This window comes from Rhinoderma darwinii, chromosome 10, assembly GCF_050947455.1.
Source record: "Rhinoderma darwinii isolate aRhiDar2 chromosome 10, aRhiDar2.hap1, whole genome shotgun sequence".
Taxonomy (NCBI): Eukaryota; Metazoa; Chordata; class Amphibia; order Anura; family Rhinodermatidae; genus Rhinoderma; species Rhinoderma darwinii.
Window position 1 is genome coordinate 93,693,755 of NC_134696.1, and position 16,980 is coordinate 93,710,734.

Below are 16,980 nucleotides of genomic sequence, written 5' to 3' on the forward strand. Positions count from 1 at the left end.
AAAGATTGCGGCAAAAAAGTACAGGCAGGTCAAAATCTGGCTGCAAAACTACTCCGTGTGAACAGGGCATATTATTTGTAGGTTGAAGGGGGGGACGGGGGGGGGACCAAAAAAAACTGCATAATATACTTTAAGGAGCAGTTCACAGGTTTGTTTTTTTTTTACACGGAAACCGCGCCAAAAGGTGGCCGAAAATGCCTCCCATTGATTTCAATGGGAGGCGGTGGAGTTTTTTTCCCGTGAGCAGAAAAACCGTCTCGCGGAAAAAAGGAAGGGACATGCCCTATCTTCGGGCGTTTACGCCTCTGACCTCCCATTGACATCAATGGGAGGCAGAGAAAGCATATTTAGTGGCATTTTATGCCCGCGGCGCTCAATGGCCACGGGCAAAAAACGACATGCAGGCAGAGGAAAATCTGCCTCACAATTCCTAACGGAATTTTGAGGCAGATTTTCCTCCTGCAAAAAACTCAGCGTGAACATAGCCAAAGGCTATGTTAACACGGGGTATTTTGCAGAGCTTTTTGACGCGGAAACAGTGTCGCAAAACTCTGCAAAAACGGCCCGAGAACGCCTCCCATTGATTTCAATGGGAGGCGTCGGCGTCTTTTTCCCGCGAGCAGTAAAACTGCCTCGCGGGAAAAAGAAGCGACATGCCCGATCTTCTGGCGTTTACGCCTCTGACCTCCCATTGACTTCAATGGGAGGCAGGAGAAAACGTATATCTCGCTGTTTTATGCCCGCGGCGCTCAATGGCCATGGGCGAAAAACGGTGCGATAATCGCCGCGAAAATCGGCGTGCAGGGAGAGGAATATCTGCCTCAAAGTTCCAAACGGAATTTTGAGGCAGATATTCCTCCCCCAAAATACTCAGTGTGAACATAGCCTAAGGCCTCATGCACACGACCGTGTTTTTGCGTCCGCAATTCCCCCGCAAATCCACGGGAGAATTGCGGACCCATTCATTTCTATGGGCCCATACACACTATCCGTGTTTTCACGGGTCTCCGCATGTCCGCAAATCCGTGCCGCAGAAACTCAGGACATGTCTTATTACGGCCCGCAAATTCGATGCGGACATGCCAATAGAAGTCAATGGGCCCGTGGAAATTGCGGATACACCTCCGTGTGTCATCCGCAGTTTTGCGGAAGTGTTGCTAGGCAACGACCGGGAATGAGTTCTGTCGTCATCCTGTTTTACCTAGGCTTTTTTTTTTTTCATCCGCATTTTGCGGATTACATACGGATGAACTGCGGATGACATTTCACGGAACGCGGTCCTGGAATTTGCGGACCAGAAAAACACTACGGTCGTGTGCATGAGGCCTAAGGGTATGTTCACACAAAATTCTGCCTCAAACTTGCGTTTGGAATTTTGAGGCAGATTTTGGTCTGCCTGCACACCGTTTGCCGCATTTTTCAGCAGCAGCCATTGGGCGCCAATGGGCAAAAACATAGCGAAATACGATTTCTCTGCCTCCCATTGAGGTCAATGGGCGGCCAGAGACGTAAACGCCCGGAGATAGGGCATGTCGCTTCTATTTCCCACGAGACTGTTTTTTCCGCTCGCGGGGAAAAAAAAACACAAAAAACACCTCCATTGAAATCAATAGGGGGCATTTTTTTCCGTTTTCTGACATGGTTTCCGTGTCCAAAAACTCAGTGCGAACTGGGCCTAAACACACTGTTTGTAATGAATACGTGTATTCCACACGTTTTTTTACCCCAATGTATTTTTTGCCTCCCATTGAACGCAATAAAATACACAACACCTAAAACGCATCAAGAATTGAAATGCGCTTTTCCTTGATTTCCACGACACGTAACTTTAGTTACATACGCGCAATCAAGAACACGCACGGTACGCACCAGCGGCACATTCTCCAACTGAAGTCAATGGGAAGCTTAAAGGCTATGTAAACCTTTGAAGGGCAATTTTTCTCTTTTTAATAAGAAGGTCCGTCAGTGTGATTGGTGCAACTTTCCAAATCATTTTTATTAAAAATAATTTTTACTGAGATAGAGCCGCTCTGTATTCTCTATGATCTGAACCAGTCAGTCCCATGGAGTTGACGGGTACAGGATCCACCTGTAAACGATCTCATCTAAGTTATAAAGGCAGGATCCGCTGACACTGAACCCGTCAGTCCTGCTGAACGGACGGGAACAGGATTGAGCGAATGATACAGCTGCTCTGTATACAGCATACAAAGCAGCTGTATCTCAAAAAGTAAAACTAACTTTTCATAAAATTTATAAAGTTGCACCAAACACACTGACTGAAAGGCAAAACATGTGCCGTTTTGTTGCGTTTTCAAATGCAACCTACAGAAACGCATCGAAAAAAGTGAACGCGTTTTTCTAAGATGTGTCAGCCGTGATGCGGTTTTGAAGCACTGAAAAACACGATTTAAAAAAAAATAAAAAAAAACATGATTTTTTTTTTTAGTTGTGCTTCATTAGGCTGGGTTTGGGGGGGGAAAAAATAAAATAAAAAAACACCAGACTAGAACAACAATAATATGCGGAAAAAATGTGTGCAGTCTTGCTGTAACGTCACTCTACCACTAGGTGTACGGGCACCCAAAAAGGCCTTGTTCACAAAGTGCAGATTTTGCATGTATTTTTTTTTTTTTAAGCCAAAACCAGCAACGGAACCTTAACAGAAGAAATATATCACGGAACGCCTTAAAAGGTCTCTTCACCTGAATCCAATTTTGTTTTTTGCTTTAAAAAAAAAAAAAACAACCTGCATGCAAAATCTGCAATGTGTGAACAAGGTCTAAGTGCTCACATGCTTCAATTTATTACGTTGTTCAATTCTATAGCGTTTCTCCGTCGCTGCAGACAAATGACCGCATACAACTGGTTTCAATTGAAATGAATCAGATGACAAAAAAAATAAATAATACAAAATTGCTCCTTAGCAACAAAAATACTTTGCACGGAGTATAGACTGCCAAAATTTTAACTAACAGGTGTCAAATCTCAGCGAGACCGAACCTACGCTTTTATAAGGCGTTTAAGACTAAATATTTGTTAGAAATATTCAGAGTTTGTCATATAATGTCGGATTATATTCAGGGGGTCCACAGTCACCCATTCCCAGTGATAAGGAGAACGCTCACTCACCAGAATACATATCTCTCACTATAAGGGTATGTTCACACAGGGCGGGTAGGCTGGGTGACGGATACACTTCGTGTCCACCCTGGCAGCCGCAGGGAATTCCAGACGAAAAACCGCACCAAAATGTGATGCAATTTTTCAGCTGGAATTTCCGCTGCGGTACAAATACAAAAATTTCAATGGCATTTCATCCCATGTGATTGGCTGCAGCGGTCACGTGATGAAACATCATCCCGTTAGGCCGAAGCACAGAACTGAAGTAGAAGATTTTTTTTTTAGTGGAGTTGCGATTTTCGCAGTGGAATCGCAGCTTTTCCGCCGCAAAAATCCCAACATCTGTTTGTTGCGACTTTTACCTCCCATTGAATTCAATGGGGAAAATCCGCAACAATAAAGCAGCGATTCTGCAAATACAATTCACATGCTGCGAATTAAAAAAAAAACAAACGCACCGCAGGTCAATTTGAGCGTTTTTTCCCGCTTATAATTTACACAGTGTGTGGAGGAGATTCGTTCAAGTCTCATCCACTCTGCGGCTACTGTATTAGGCCCCATGCACACGGCCGAGCCCGATTGTATGGGAACACGGCACGAAAATGCGCAATGTATGGGAGCACAGCGCGTAAAAAACATAAAGTAGGACATGCGCCATAATTTCCGGCACGGTTCTACGGCACGGACACTTATCCGTAGCGGTACGGAAAGGTGTCCGCGGCCAATAGAACCGGACGGGTCCGTAATTACGGAGGTTTTTTACGGTCGCGTGGATGGGGCCTTATGCTGCAGATTTTCCACAATTAAATCAGTTGTGGAAAAACGGCAATATTTAGGCTACATGTGAACCTGGCCTAATGGAGAGCGAGTGTGCAGGCATGGACACCTATCCCGGGGACTTGGTAACCCCTAATCTTAGGACTTGAGTTTAACCATATTGCTCCTGACTATCCAAAATCAGAACGGTCTACATACACTCATACCAACGTTGGCAGCTTGGGTTCCCCGCCATACGAGTGCAGCTGCCAAACGAGCACTGGGTATAAAGGGTCCTCAGTGTAAATGCGGTCTTTACAGATGGACCCTGGGTAATAGTTTGCAGTATATCGTAAAGTGCTGACTGGGTGGTAGTAAAAAGACAGGACTCCCCATGCCGGACGGGCCTCGCAACCACGTGAACTTACTCCAAACATGTGAGGCTGTGGTGTGTGGCGCTGCCCGCCAGCTCACAACTCCCTCCATCCTCCGCACACACAAAATAACTCCCAACTGAGGTCACATCATCCCACACAAAGGCCCTTTTCTTATAAGGGCCGAGAGCGGCCGTCTCCTGCACATTCCTTCCAGGAGTACAGAAGTAAGAGGGGGTTGGGGGCACTGGTGTGTAGGGAGACGGTCCCGTCCCCTCCTCCTCCACAAGACGGCATCCATTTACCCACGTCTCGATCGCTGGTACCAAGTCCTACAATGATGCTGGAGTAGTCCAATGTGATCCAAATACCACCCCAAAAAAATACAAGTAAACTTTCTGCAAAACCACAACAAAGATTTATTATCCTACAGATTAGGGCCTGTTCACATTTGCGTTGGGGGCTCCCCTAAGAACAATAGCGCAGGTAAAACCTCGGACACCCCGATGGAACCCATTCAAGCCAATGGGTTCCGTCAGGCGCCGGTGGTCTCCGTCTGGGCTTCCAGGCTCGAACGCAGATGTGAACAACAAACGGCTCATTGGTTGTCCGGTCATGCTGAGAGTTGTAGTGCAGCAGCTGGAGACCCATATTTTGTAAACCACTGGTATAGAGCCTTAAGGGGGGTTTCTGGTTTTAGGTAAAATAAAGCATGGTCTGATGAAAACTTCTTTGTCTTCTGAATATACTTGGTGTTCCAATTCCTCAACTTTCAAAATATCTGCTTGCTGTCAGTGGATTATTTTATGATTTTTTATTTTATTTTTTTTAAAACATCCAAACATTAGCAAGGACCTAAACGTCTCTGCCAAGAGTTTGCTACCATTGTATACAGTGTAGATAATTCCCTGTGGGTTAAACAGCCTTGACTCCAGGCGGATAGATTTTAACGGCTCTGATACATTATAGCAAACTGGACATTTAAGTTCAGTGGTTTTGATACAATTACAGCAAACACTTTAAGGCCACGTTCACACAGTTTTTGCCGCAGAAACTGCTTCAACGGCTGAAATTGCCTCCCATTGATTTCAATGGGGAAGTGTAGGAGTTTTTTTCCTGCCAGCAGAAGAAAAAAAACGCTCGCGGGGAAAAGCAACATGCACTATAAAGGAGGTGAAGGGAGAAAAAAAAAACCGCCGTGAACAGCCAGGGCATATTTTTTTTATGCGTTTTGATACGTTTTTTTTCCTGTGCCTGTTGAAGAAAGAGTTTTAAAACAACGTGGCAAAAAACACCTGTGGTGCAAAACCACTTAAAAAAAACAGAGCAGATTTTTCCAGGCCGAATTTTCGGTCTGCAAAAAACTCAGCGTGAACAGGGCCTTAGCAGAATTTGGGTTCTCAGTCTATGGCTATAAACAATGTTCCCATTCCCTGAGAGCAAGCAGAGATCTTGAAATGGTGGGAAAAACACAATGTATAGAATGTTGAAGAACTTTGTATTATAGGATTATTATCTCGGTTCTCCAGGACTTTTATATTAATGACCAATCCATTGGATAGGGCATCAAGATCAGATTGGTGTGGGTCCGACACAACATACTGGGATTGCAGTTCAGTCCCATGTACTTAAATGGGACTGAACCTGCAAAATTGTGGCATTAGATGCCGTGGCCCCTTCAGTCAGTTGACTGGTGGGGTTGTCGGGATTCTGATCCCCACCGATCGGATATTGATGACGCATCCTAAAGGATTGGCCATTAATATATAAATCCTGGAAAATCCCCGTCATCCACATGAAGCTCTCTCTAACAATAGAGGTCCTTATCCTTCCCCTCAATTTAAAGGGCCACTTGGCTTAAACTTTCTACAAGTGCGGCATTATAAGACGAGCCGCTCTTATCCATCACATGTCGGTTTGGCGGTTGTAGCCGTATTACTACACTTTCAGCCAAGGAATGAATATTGTATTTGATGCTTTTTTTTAATTTTTGATTCTATGCATTCACAATACACGGACGAGATTTTGAGAGACGCACTTCCTTCATCAGCTACCAGAGGTGGCTCAGAACAGCTTTGACCAGATGAAGGGAGAACATTGCTGGAAAGATTGTCTTTGAACACATCTCCAAACTAGAGATGTGCAAGAAAATACCGATTATGGGGGCGGGGATTTTACCTGACTGTCGGCCTCTTCCTAGCCATAAATGACTGATAACTTGGAACAATAGACTTCACTCATATGCACAGCCAATCCTAGAGAGAGCTACATGATGGACATTAAAAGGGGTGGTCACAGCAGGACAAACCCTGTCCATATGCTCTTAAAGGGCATATGGATGTTACCGGAGGAGTCCTAAAAAAGTCCCCCTCTTTTAGCCAATGCAAAGAGACACGGCAAACAGCATCTCCTGGTCTGGAGGTGTCTGTGCAGCCAATTCAGGGTATTGAAGTAGCCGTAACCCCCGGAAATCCTAATGTTTAATAATCATAAAGCGCTCAAATTGGAAACCATACGAAAAATGGCCCTAAAACCTTCATTTCTATAAAGCAGGGGTCTCAACTTGTGGCTCTTTAGTGGTTACAAAATTACAACTCCCAGAGTGCCCCGATAGTCTAGGATTTGTAGTTTTGCAACAGCTACAGAGAAACAGGACAGAGACCCCATAACTAAAACATATCTAGGAATAGGCCCTTTTGCATTAGATAATCCAGAAAGTCTGATAATCCAGCACAGAACTCAAATAAAATGTAAAATTGCTCCAAACCAGGAGCAGTAATTATTTTTCTTTCAATTTTATAAGTATTATGTAGATTTATTTATAGGACCTTCCAATAATCCAGAATAATTGGTAACTCGAAATTTATTTGGTCCCAGATTGTCAGATTAAAAGAAAATACTATAAATGTATAGATTTGATAGGTCAATGGATAACGCGAGCGAGAAAGAGGCGCGCACAGAGCGAGCGAGAAAGGCGCGCACAGAGCGAGCGAGCAAGAGGCGCGCACAGAGCGAGCGAGCAAGAGGCGCGCACAGAGCGAGCGAGCAAGAGGCGCGCACAGAGCGAGCGAGAAAGAGGCGCGCACAGAGCGAGCGAGAAAGAGGCGCGCACAGAGCGAGCGAGAAAGAGGCGCGCACAGAGCGAGCGAGAAAGAGGCGCGCACAGAGCGAGCGAGAAAGAGGCGCGCACAGAGCGAGCGAGAAAGAGGCGCGCACAGAGAGCGAGAAAGAGGCGCGCACAGAGAGCGAGAAAGAGGCGCGCACAGACAGAGCGAGAAAGAGGCGCGCACAGACAGAGCGAGAAAGAGGCGCACAAACAGAGCGAAAAAGAGGCGCGCACAGAAAGAAAAAGGACAGGGACAGAGGCACAGATGGTTGGGAGTAGATAGAGACTTGTACAAGTTTATTCTACGGCATGAAGGATAATGACGTTCCTCAGATTGCAGCAGACTCGGCTCCTCATCCTTCCTGTTCTGTACTTTACAGGGTGAGATCTATTGACCTGCAGGAAGACGGCAAAGAAATAAAAAAAAAAAAACCGCCACCGTCCACCACTTGGCAATTCCGGTTCTCAGAGGAAAACAAAATCCTTCCTGGCTTCAGTAAATATCCTTGTCCTTCCAGATCAATAGAAGTGAATACAAGTAACTTCAACTGCAGCGCAGAGCCAGGGCCGCGCCAATCTAGAACAGCCACAGAAGCTCCACATACGTTCTAGAACGTAAACAGCTAGAGTTTACCAAATCCTACAACTGCCGACGAGTCTATTGCCGCTGTATAAAATCATGGCACAAAGGGGTGACAGATACGACTGACTTCGGTGGACAGATCCGCCATGTTGGTTTCTTTGGGTCATTGTTGGGCATGGTCATTGGGACTCTAGTAAAGATTTCATAAATAGAAGCCCAGCACAAAGATCCAGGTAGAGATCGATGTGCCAATTATTGGCGATCATTTTAAAGTCCTTCCACAACGCCACTCTTCCCAGACCAACCACGGACAATCTTACAAACCACGCTCATACCATTACAGATGAATTGTCCGACCCCCAACGTAACCAACTTTTCAGTAGACGTCTGTTGGGTCTCGGACATGAAGGATCGTATGCACAATATTTGTACATAACCCACTGGGCAAAGCTCAGAACTTCATCCATGGCATAGAGTTATATTGATGTCAATGCGGGCCTGGTTTTGTATACGATGCAGCAGAGCAGAGTGCATGCAATGGAAGTTGCCCCCAGCAGGGAGACCATGTGACAACATGACATCTTATAACAGAACTCCTGGCAGATATTCGTTCCACTCTATACAGAAATTAGTTCTAGATTTTCCTACACTCCCTTACAAAGCCAAAGACGACTATCAAAACACGGTCGCAGGGTCAATTAACTCATTAAAAGGAGCGAGATCATAAACTTCATCATAGAGAAGCACCTTAAAGGGTAACTAAACGGTCAGAAAACTTCTGACAGGTCATAAGTTTTGATGGGTGGGGGTCCGAGCGCGGAGACCTCCACCGATCGCTAAAACAAAGCGGCAGAAATGCTTGGGTGAGCGCAGTCGCTTGGCATCCGATCTGCTATTGTCGGAAAGCTGAGCAGTTGGTGTATGGGCTCAATAGAAAGTGTACGAGCCCGTACACCAACTGCTAAGACACGTCAGAAGTTTTCCGAAAGTTTAGTTACTCTTTAACCAAAGGAATAGTTGTCCAGACAAGAAAAAGCAAGTAGTAAATATCATTGAAGAAAGCGAAGAACGTATCTAAAACCAACATCAAGACCATCTAGGGCTACATGTACACAACCGTTTGTATTTTGCGGCCCATAAAATACGGCTACACAGTCCATATTTTGCGGTCCGTGTCTCATCAGTGTGTCCTCTACATCGGTCCCTTAGGTTTTCCCGTCGCAGGTGAAACCGAGCCGCGAACACGCACAGGAGTAGGACCTGCTCCTAGTTTTGCAGCTCTGTCCCACGGGCCATACACGAATCAGTGGAAACCACACTCGTGTGCATGGGACCAAAATCCACACCCTCAGACACCAGCGTGACAACATTCCCAGACCTCAATAGTGCCACTTTGTATTCAAGAACTGACAAGAAGACCCTTTAAGACACCGCTTATGGTTCCAGTCTTAAAAAGTTGCACTCCTCCTCCTGAACTTCCCGTAATAATTAGAAGAACAAGACCCAGTATGGAGAAATTTACCGTCATTCTAAGATCTTCCAGACAATGATTAAGATCTATAAATATTTATCTAGGGCTCCAGATCTATAGCTTATGATTGCACAAGTCGTCTTTACGAGGCTGGATCACGTGGCTGAAGTCACACAACATGGCACGAGGTGCGCGTCGACATCCAACACACAAAGGAGCCTTTTCTTCTACGCACTTCACCGGACGTCGGGGTCTGCTAGAAGTTCATATGATGGATTCGGAGGGGAAGGCGCTTGGTTAAGGTCACCCCTTTGTAAGGGCTGAAGGTTGTGTAATAAAAAAGGTTTACAGATGTGGTGGAGTCATCATCTGAGGGAGATGAAGTGGAAAATTACATCCGTGACTGAAAATCCCAAAGTCCACTTGGCCAAACGTAGACGAGAGGAACCACGCTCCAGCACCGCACGGATTAAACATCAACTGGACCTCTCGATGCCCCCTTACACCAGTCAACAGGAAGAGGCCGAATGCAATGTCAGCTATCGATGTTCTCCACCAGCTCATAAACCTCAGGAGATCCGTCAAGGCCATCAAGATAATTTACAGAGGTTCCAGAATCATCAACCAACAAGGCCACCGAGTTCAAGAGACGCCGGAAGTCCTCCAGAGCTGGAGTTACACTGGAGAAGGCTCTTGGCTCCGGCTTACGGTTGGATGAAGTAGGGGATAATCCGGATCTTAATAAAACAGGCCGTGAGATATTTGTTAGCAGGTCCATCCAATTTTGGTGGGATCTGCAGATAATCAAACGTCTCCTGTGGGCCATATCTATTAAATTGCTGGCAGAGCCCACCAAAATTGGCTGGATCTACCATCAAATATCTCATGGCTATACCATAACACTAGAGAGCCGTCAGCCAAACAGATATTCCTCCCCCGTATATAATCACGCTCTGGGAATAAACCGCTGCCAGGCGGATCCAACACACCCGATCCCTCCCACCATCCTGACAAGGGAGAGTCAGGGCACCGCCATACACAGGGTCGATGGGCTAGGCCAACTCATCTAATAGGTATGGGTACCTTAAAGATAAAACTAAACAAGATACCTCAGCAAACAAAAATATTTTTTTTTTATATTTTGTAGTCAGCAGAATAGAGGCTGCCATTTATACCATGAATTGTGTGTAACGTCTATAGAGCAGCTGGTGGGCTTACAGAAAAGGGCAGGGTATTATGCGCATCTTTAAAAAAAAAAGAGGGCTTCCCATGCTTAAAGGGATTGTCTAGGACTAGAAAAAAAAAAGTCTGTTTTTCTGGAAACAGCGCCACACCTGTTCATGGGCGGTGTCTGGTATTGCAGCTCATCCCCATTCAAGTCAATGGAGATGAAGTGCAATACCTGACACAGCCCATGGACAGATGTGGCGCAGTTTATAGGAAAACAGCAGCCCTTTTCTTCTAGCCCTGGACAATCCCTTTAAATACGACCATGCTAATAAATACCAGTTGGTTATCTTCTATATGAGCTGCTGTTACAGCTCGGCTCCCTGGAATACCCTGCAGTCTTCGCTTTGTAAAGAGTCATTAAATTTAGCCATATCTTAGTGAATCCCCTTAGAGGGGTTGTTCCACAAAAAAAACAGATGTATCCCCTTATCCACAGGATAGGGGATACATGTTGGACTGCTGGGACCCCAGCGATGAGAATGGGGGACCGAAAGTCCCCCAAAGTACTCCATGTGAAGCATGGAACTTCTGGGGCCTGTGTCCGGAAGCTCTATAAAAATGGAGTGCCAGTCGCGCTTGTGCGCAAGCGTGACCAGCGCTCCATTCATTTCTATGGAGCTTCCGGACACAGAACATCAGAAGTCCCACGCTTCTCAAGGGGGACTTTCAACACCCCCGTTCCTCTTATCGCTGGGGGTTCCAGCAGTCGGGACACCCAGCGATCACACATCCTGCGGATAGGGGATACATGTGTTTTGTGGGACGACCCCTTTAAGGGAAAGCTTGGTGACAACCATAATGGCAGTCATTGCAGCAGTCACGGGGGTTGTCACACCATCTTGAAGTAGAAACCTAGTCATGGAGCGATATAGGAGCCAAGGATTCCGGAGACTGGGAAAGCGATGTAACAACCCCTATTGGAGCGGTTATTGTTACCCGGTTTTCCTTAAATCCCCCCCCACTTTCCCAAAAAAAAATTGTACACATTAAATATCATTTTTTAAGAACAGATGGGGACCGATCAAGCACTTACATTAACTGGGGACTTATTTTTTTTTTTGTATTTTTGGGGTAGATGTTCTAATTCAGAGGACGACTTCCCCGGATAATTTTTTACATGACTCTCTAAGTGAAGTTCCTTGTAAGGGGGAAACAAAGACGAGAAAAACTTACAGCAAACAATGACACACGCTCCTCAATCCAGATCTGGAAATAGAGCGATAAGCACATGAGTCAATCGCTGCACATGGAGGAGTGTGGAAGTGACTAATCCACTCAATATAATCTCCCGTTTATTTATTAAGGTGGGATATTATATTGAGATGTACGATGCGTCACTTCTACTCCTGACGTGATCGGCTCCAACCTGGTGATCATTTGCGGTCCCCGTGACGCCATTATTAAAGTAATTTACTAAAGAGTAACACCATATAGCGCGCCCATCCATCCCGTATATAATACAAGTGCACGTCAATGGGAGAACTTACGATCTAGTATGGTCTGGGTAAAGAACTACAAATCCCAGTTAGGCCTCTCTCCTGTTATGCAACCTGAGAACCGGTACTGCAAGGCGCCATATGGTAGGTTGGCTATGTTGGCCGATATTAAAGGGCAGGGCTGGACAAATCCTTGAAGGGGTTTTCCAGCTTCTGACAACTGATGACCTATCCATCCATCGGAAAAGTCATCAGTACACAATCTGTGGGGGTCTGACATCCGGGACCCGCACAGATCAGCTGGTCTGGTGCCTCCGTGCACCGGATGTACAAGCCGGAAACAGTTAGCTCCGGCCGCGGAATAGCGGCCGAGCTGCAGTACTGTTCAAGTGAATGGGAGCAGACCTGCAGTTCTGCAGCACGGCCACTATGCCATGTACGGAGCCAACTGCTTCTGGGCTCCGTACATAGCATTATGTGCCACAACAGCCGGTGCCCGCAGGCCACCGGAGCGGCTTATCAGTGCGGGGTCCGGATGTCTGGCTCGCACCGATGACATATCCGGTGGATAGGTCATCAGTTGTTAGAAGGTGGACAAGCCCTTTAAAGCACCTAGAAATTTGAGGGCTGCTTGCCCCAGTTTTGTTTTTTTACCCTATTGACGTCGGAAATTCTTTTTAGACACCCACCCGTTAGAGGGCATCGGTCATTGGCACCATCATGTCCACTGAGGCCTATGGTCTTGGCAAAAATCGGAGAGGGCACCCAGTATACCCTAAGGCTCCCGCCACACGTAGCGGAATTGCTGCAGATTTTCCATCTGTATAGTAGCAGCAAAGTAAAGATTCAAGGAAACGACCACACTCCCCTTCTCTGACGCTCCAGTAGCGAAGGGTCCCTTCTTCCCCGGGTTAGTCTGTACTTATCCAGTTTCCTGGGGTGACGTTCTGTCCCATGTAACCGTTGCAGCATCCTCCAGGGGAGGCCGGCTCAACAGAGACCAGCCAATTGGAGCAGAGAAAGGTCGTTACATGAGCGCCAGGGGAAGAGTATCTGGTTTTTAAACCCCCTCTCTTCCCCCGAAGCAGAAAATCCATCCAAAAATCTGCACCAAATCAAACAAACATTTGGTGTGGACTTTGACAGAAATCCCTGCGGCGCATGGGTCGGATTTGCTGCAGAATTTTAAGAAGCAAATCTGACCCGTGAGCGTTTACGCCCCTTCATGCTGCTTCTGAGGGGGGGGGGGCTGTTCAGTAGGTGCGAATAAGCTCAATTAGGCGCGTAAGTGTCACTTCATGCCAGGGATATGACCTGATGTAGAGTTACTGGGTACGACACTCCGTCAGAAGTCACTAAACGCATTATGCACTCATGCCCCCCTACATGACTAGGTTAAAAAAAATATTCAGTGGAAATTTTAACCTTTCTGCAGATGTAGCGTAAAAAAACAAACAATAAAAGACGCCTCTGTGACCCATGCACCTTCCAACCACATCACGTGTCCCACCAGACACCGGCTATTCACAACATGCCCGGACAGGACGAGGCTATTGTTACCCATGTGTAGGCGCTGTCTGAAAATACAGAACGCCTGCAAGCGAAAGACGAGAACACACTTGTACTGCGCCCTGACCTCTAATATGTCCTGTTTACGTCTGCGGTCACTATTAAAATTAATTTGTCCGCAGGATATACTCTTCAAGAGCATAACCCCTCCACCCGCCCATCCCAAATCTATAGCTTCCAGCATCTCCCGCTGTTTCCCGAGACGCTTCCTATCTGTAAACATTATAGGAGGGGGAGGCGAGGGAGGAGGAGCGGATCCGTGGTTCTGCCATTTCCCCAAACCCCAAACAAATCAGGAGGCATCAATAATTTAACGTCCCTGTAATGGACGCCAGGGAGTAAGACAGTAGAGAAGCCAAGGACGCAGGGAAAGGCATTAAGAGGGTGAGGTCATTCGCTGGCAAGGAGGGTGGGGGGGGGGGGAGCAGATCAAAACCCACCACGGGGCGATAAAGGACACGAACACTGGAAAATAAAAAAAGGTACATACAAATCTCGAGAGTGGGATAGATATATACTACAATTATATACATATGTGCATATACATCACTTCCATGTGGTGGTACCTATATGGGCACGTTATACGGACGCCTACCAATGCATTTTTGAGGGCACCGTATCGGACATTCGATAGATCAGCCACATGTCGTCCACATTTTAGGCTAATACCCGTTTACACATAATAAATCGCACCGAATCGACCGGTTAAAAGTCACCGTACCAACTAGTGGACTGCGCAAATGACGATTTCGCGACCTAGCCGTGCAGAATTAATCGCTCATACAAATCAATATCTGACCAATCGTTGCAGGTTTTATAGGTTCATTGCGTCGATGACATTCTTAATTTGCACATCAATAAGCGTATCGTTTTTTTTTTAAATGTGTACGTCAAGGGGCCTCTACATAGATATTCAGTCGTTCACACGTCACGGTCAAGTTGCAATTCTTTTGTCGTGATTTTCACAAAATTGCGACCTATGAACAAACCCTTAACGGTCCAATTATTGTGACAAATAAAAATCCCTGATCTTTTAGATCGCCGGTTATATGCTACAATACAAAAAGGGGTGATGGGAATTGCCAGATTAAAAATTTTTGAAAGCAGTTTTGATCAATAAAAACAGCAATTTAGATTGATATCGGTATGAGCAATGAGAAATAGGTTCAAAAATTGGTTTCACAAAAAATTTGTACATTTTTTTTTTTAGAGGGCCGAAATATTCCACTGAAGGGGCAAAGACCGTCAGGGACACCCTGGACCTACCACGAGACCAGCCTAACTGCCCCGTGACTCGCACTGGCCAACCATCACCCAGGTGACATATCGCCACCAGCAACGAAAGGGTGCAAAGTAAATGGGAGGCGGCAGCCGTCAGAACGGGGAGGAAAGCGAAACGAGTGCCGGTCTCCAAGCAACGGGAAATACAGAGAAAGAGAGTGAAAGCCAGGCTAAAAATAAACTACTTCAAGAATAAGAAGCAGCAAAATACACCCAGATCTATAACTACATACAGCACAGACCCGCACATTAACCCCTCACAAGTCAACGGCGGCACAGACTCCCTCCAAAAACGTATTTACAGAGGTACATGGAAAAGTTTTACATACCCCAAAAATGCAAAAAGAGACATCAATCTGTAGGGCACGTTGCAATAATTCACTCACTAGGGGGTGCAAAAACTTTTAGACCAGCGCTCAACTAGGCAAAAAGTTACTACGACACATGACCCGCGACATTCGCTGTTCAATAGGCCGCTGCACACAATGCTGCTCTTCATAGGAACGCATGGAGTCATACGTGGGCCACTGGGCAACGAGTGTAGTGATATACGTGGCGGCACAAGGCTGTCGGGTGTCCGATAACCGGATCTAGAAATTGTAGCGGTTCACACCGATTGCCATTCATTTCCCCGAGAGGTACGCAGATGCAGTAATACCTGTTGCAGCATGACCATATAGGCAGACGGCGTTCTAGGCTCATCCTAGCTGGAGTTTCATTCTGAAAATGGTGTGCATGGCAACAGGACCAAAGCTGGAAAAGGGAAAGATTTTCCGTTTGCAACTTCAATGGGTCTCCTGTTGCTCTGACTTAAGCTCCGCCAGTTACCGTATATTGTAAACGGAGATCTACGATTCATAGCGCCGCTGGTTGGAAAAACAAAAATCTATTAAGCAGTCCCAGAATAAAGATATTGCGCTTAATAAACGCCTCAGACCGATTTATTTTGCCAGAGACGCTCGGCTTTTAATACCGAAAGCGAAGAACGCGTCCAACGCGGAGATTTATAGAAGCCATAAAAAAAAAAAAAAAAAAAAAAAAAAAAAAAATGGAAATTTTTTTTGGGGGTAAATCTGTATAAAAACTAAAGAAAAAGCAAAAAGTAATTTTTTCAAAAATGTTCAACTTTTTGCTAGAAAACACGTGCCTTTTCTCCCCATTTTACAGGACACTTGAGACATTTGGCTCTGCCGTCGCTCGCCGGAGTCTCAACACCCAGAAGGGTTAAGCTGTCGGCCGCACGCTCGCTTGTTTGGCTCCGTGCCCAGGTGAAAACTCTTAGTGTCTGACCTTTTCATCTCTTTCCTCTTTAGGTTTCCTGTACGCACTGGGCCGGACAGGTGCCAAGACTCCATTACACCCCCTCTACTGTAGGACTTTATCCCGGACTGCCCTGCGGACCAAAGTTTTGTTCCAGGCCTCGCATTCTGCGCCGACATCCTTCTCACAATTGGAAAATAAGACTGCAGGGAATTTCCACTGGGAGTTAACGCTTAGATTGCCACTAAGGACTCATGCTAGCGTTATACGGGTATAGGATCCGATCCCATCACAAACGACGTTATGACTTTACGCAGTGATCTAGAGGTCTGCTGTATTCTTCTAAGCATCTTAAACTTTGTATCTGCGCGATTATTAAAGGGGTTATCCCAGATTAGAAAAAAAAAAAAAAAAAAGTGCCTGCTTTTTTTTCTTCCACAAACAGCGCCACTTTTGGCCATTGGCTGTGTCTGGTATTGCAGCTCCACTCACTCCATTGAAGTGAATGGTACTGCACCTCAGCACCAATCACTTGGAGTAGAAGTGCAATACCCGACACAGCCAATGAACAAGAGTGGCGCTATTTCTGGAAAAAAAAACAACCTTATTTTGTAATCCCAGACAACCCCTTTGTCACTGACACATCAGCCGTTTTGATCAAGTCAGCAAACGTTCCTGGGAAATTTACCGTTGCAGCTCCGGCGTTGGAAATTGCAGCAGCACTGCGACATTTCCATCGGCCTCTAATTACCAAGAAACCTGTCGCACAGCACAAGCGACCGTTCTAGAAT

At 46.0% G+C, this 16,980-nt stretch overlaps 1 protein-coding gene and 1 long non-coding RNA gene across 2 annotated transcripts in view; one reads left to right on the forward strand and one right to left on the reverse strand.

The window, feature by feature from the left end:
* Positions 1-16,509, forward strand: part of LOC142662225 (uncharacterized) — a 39,945-nt gene extending 23,436 nt beyond the window's left edge. Inside the window, exon 2 of the long non-coding RNA XR_012850891.1 lies at positions 16,243-16,509. This is a non-coding gene — a long non-coding RNA (uncharacterized LOC142662225). The remainder of the gene's footprint in view (positions 1-16,242) is intronic.
* The window catches only part of ERF (ETS2 repressor factor), a 41,612-nt gene that overhangs the window by 8,078 nt on the left and 16,554 nt on the right, over positions 1-16,980 (reverse strand). The gene's annotated exons all lie outside the window — the stretch shown is intronic.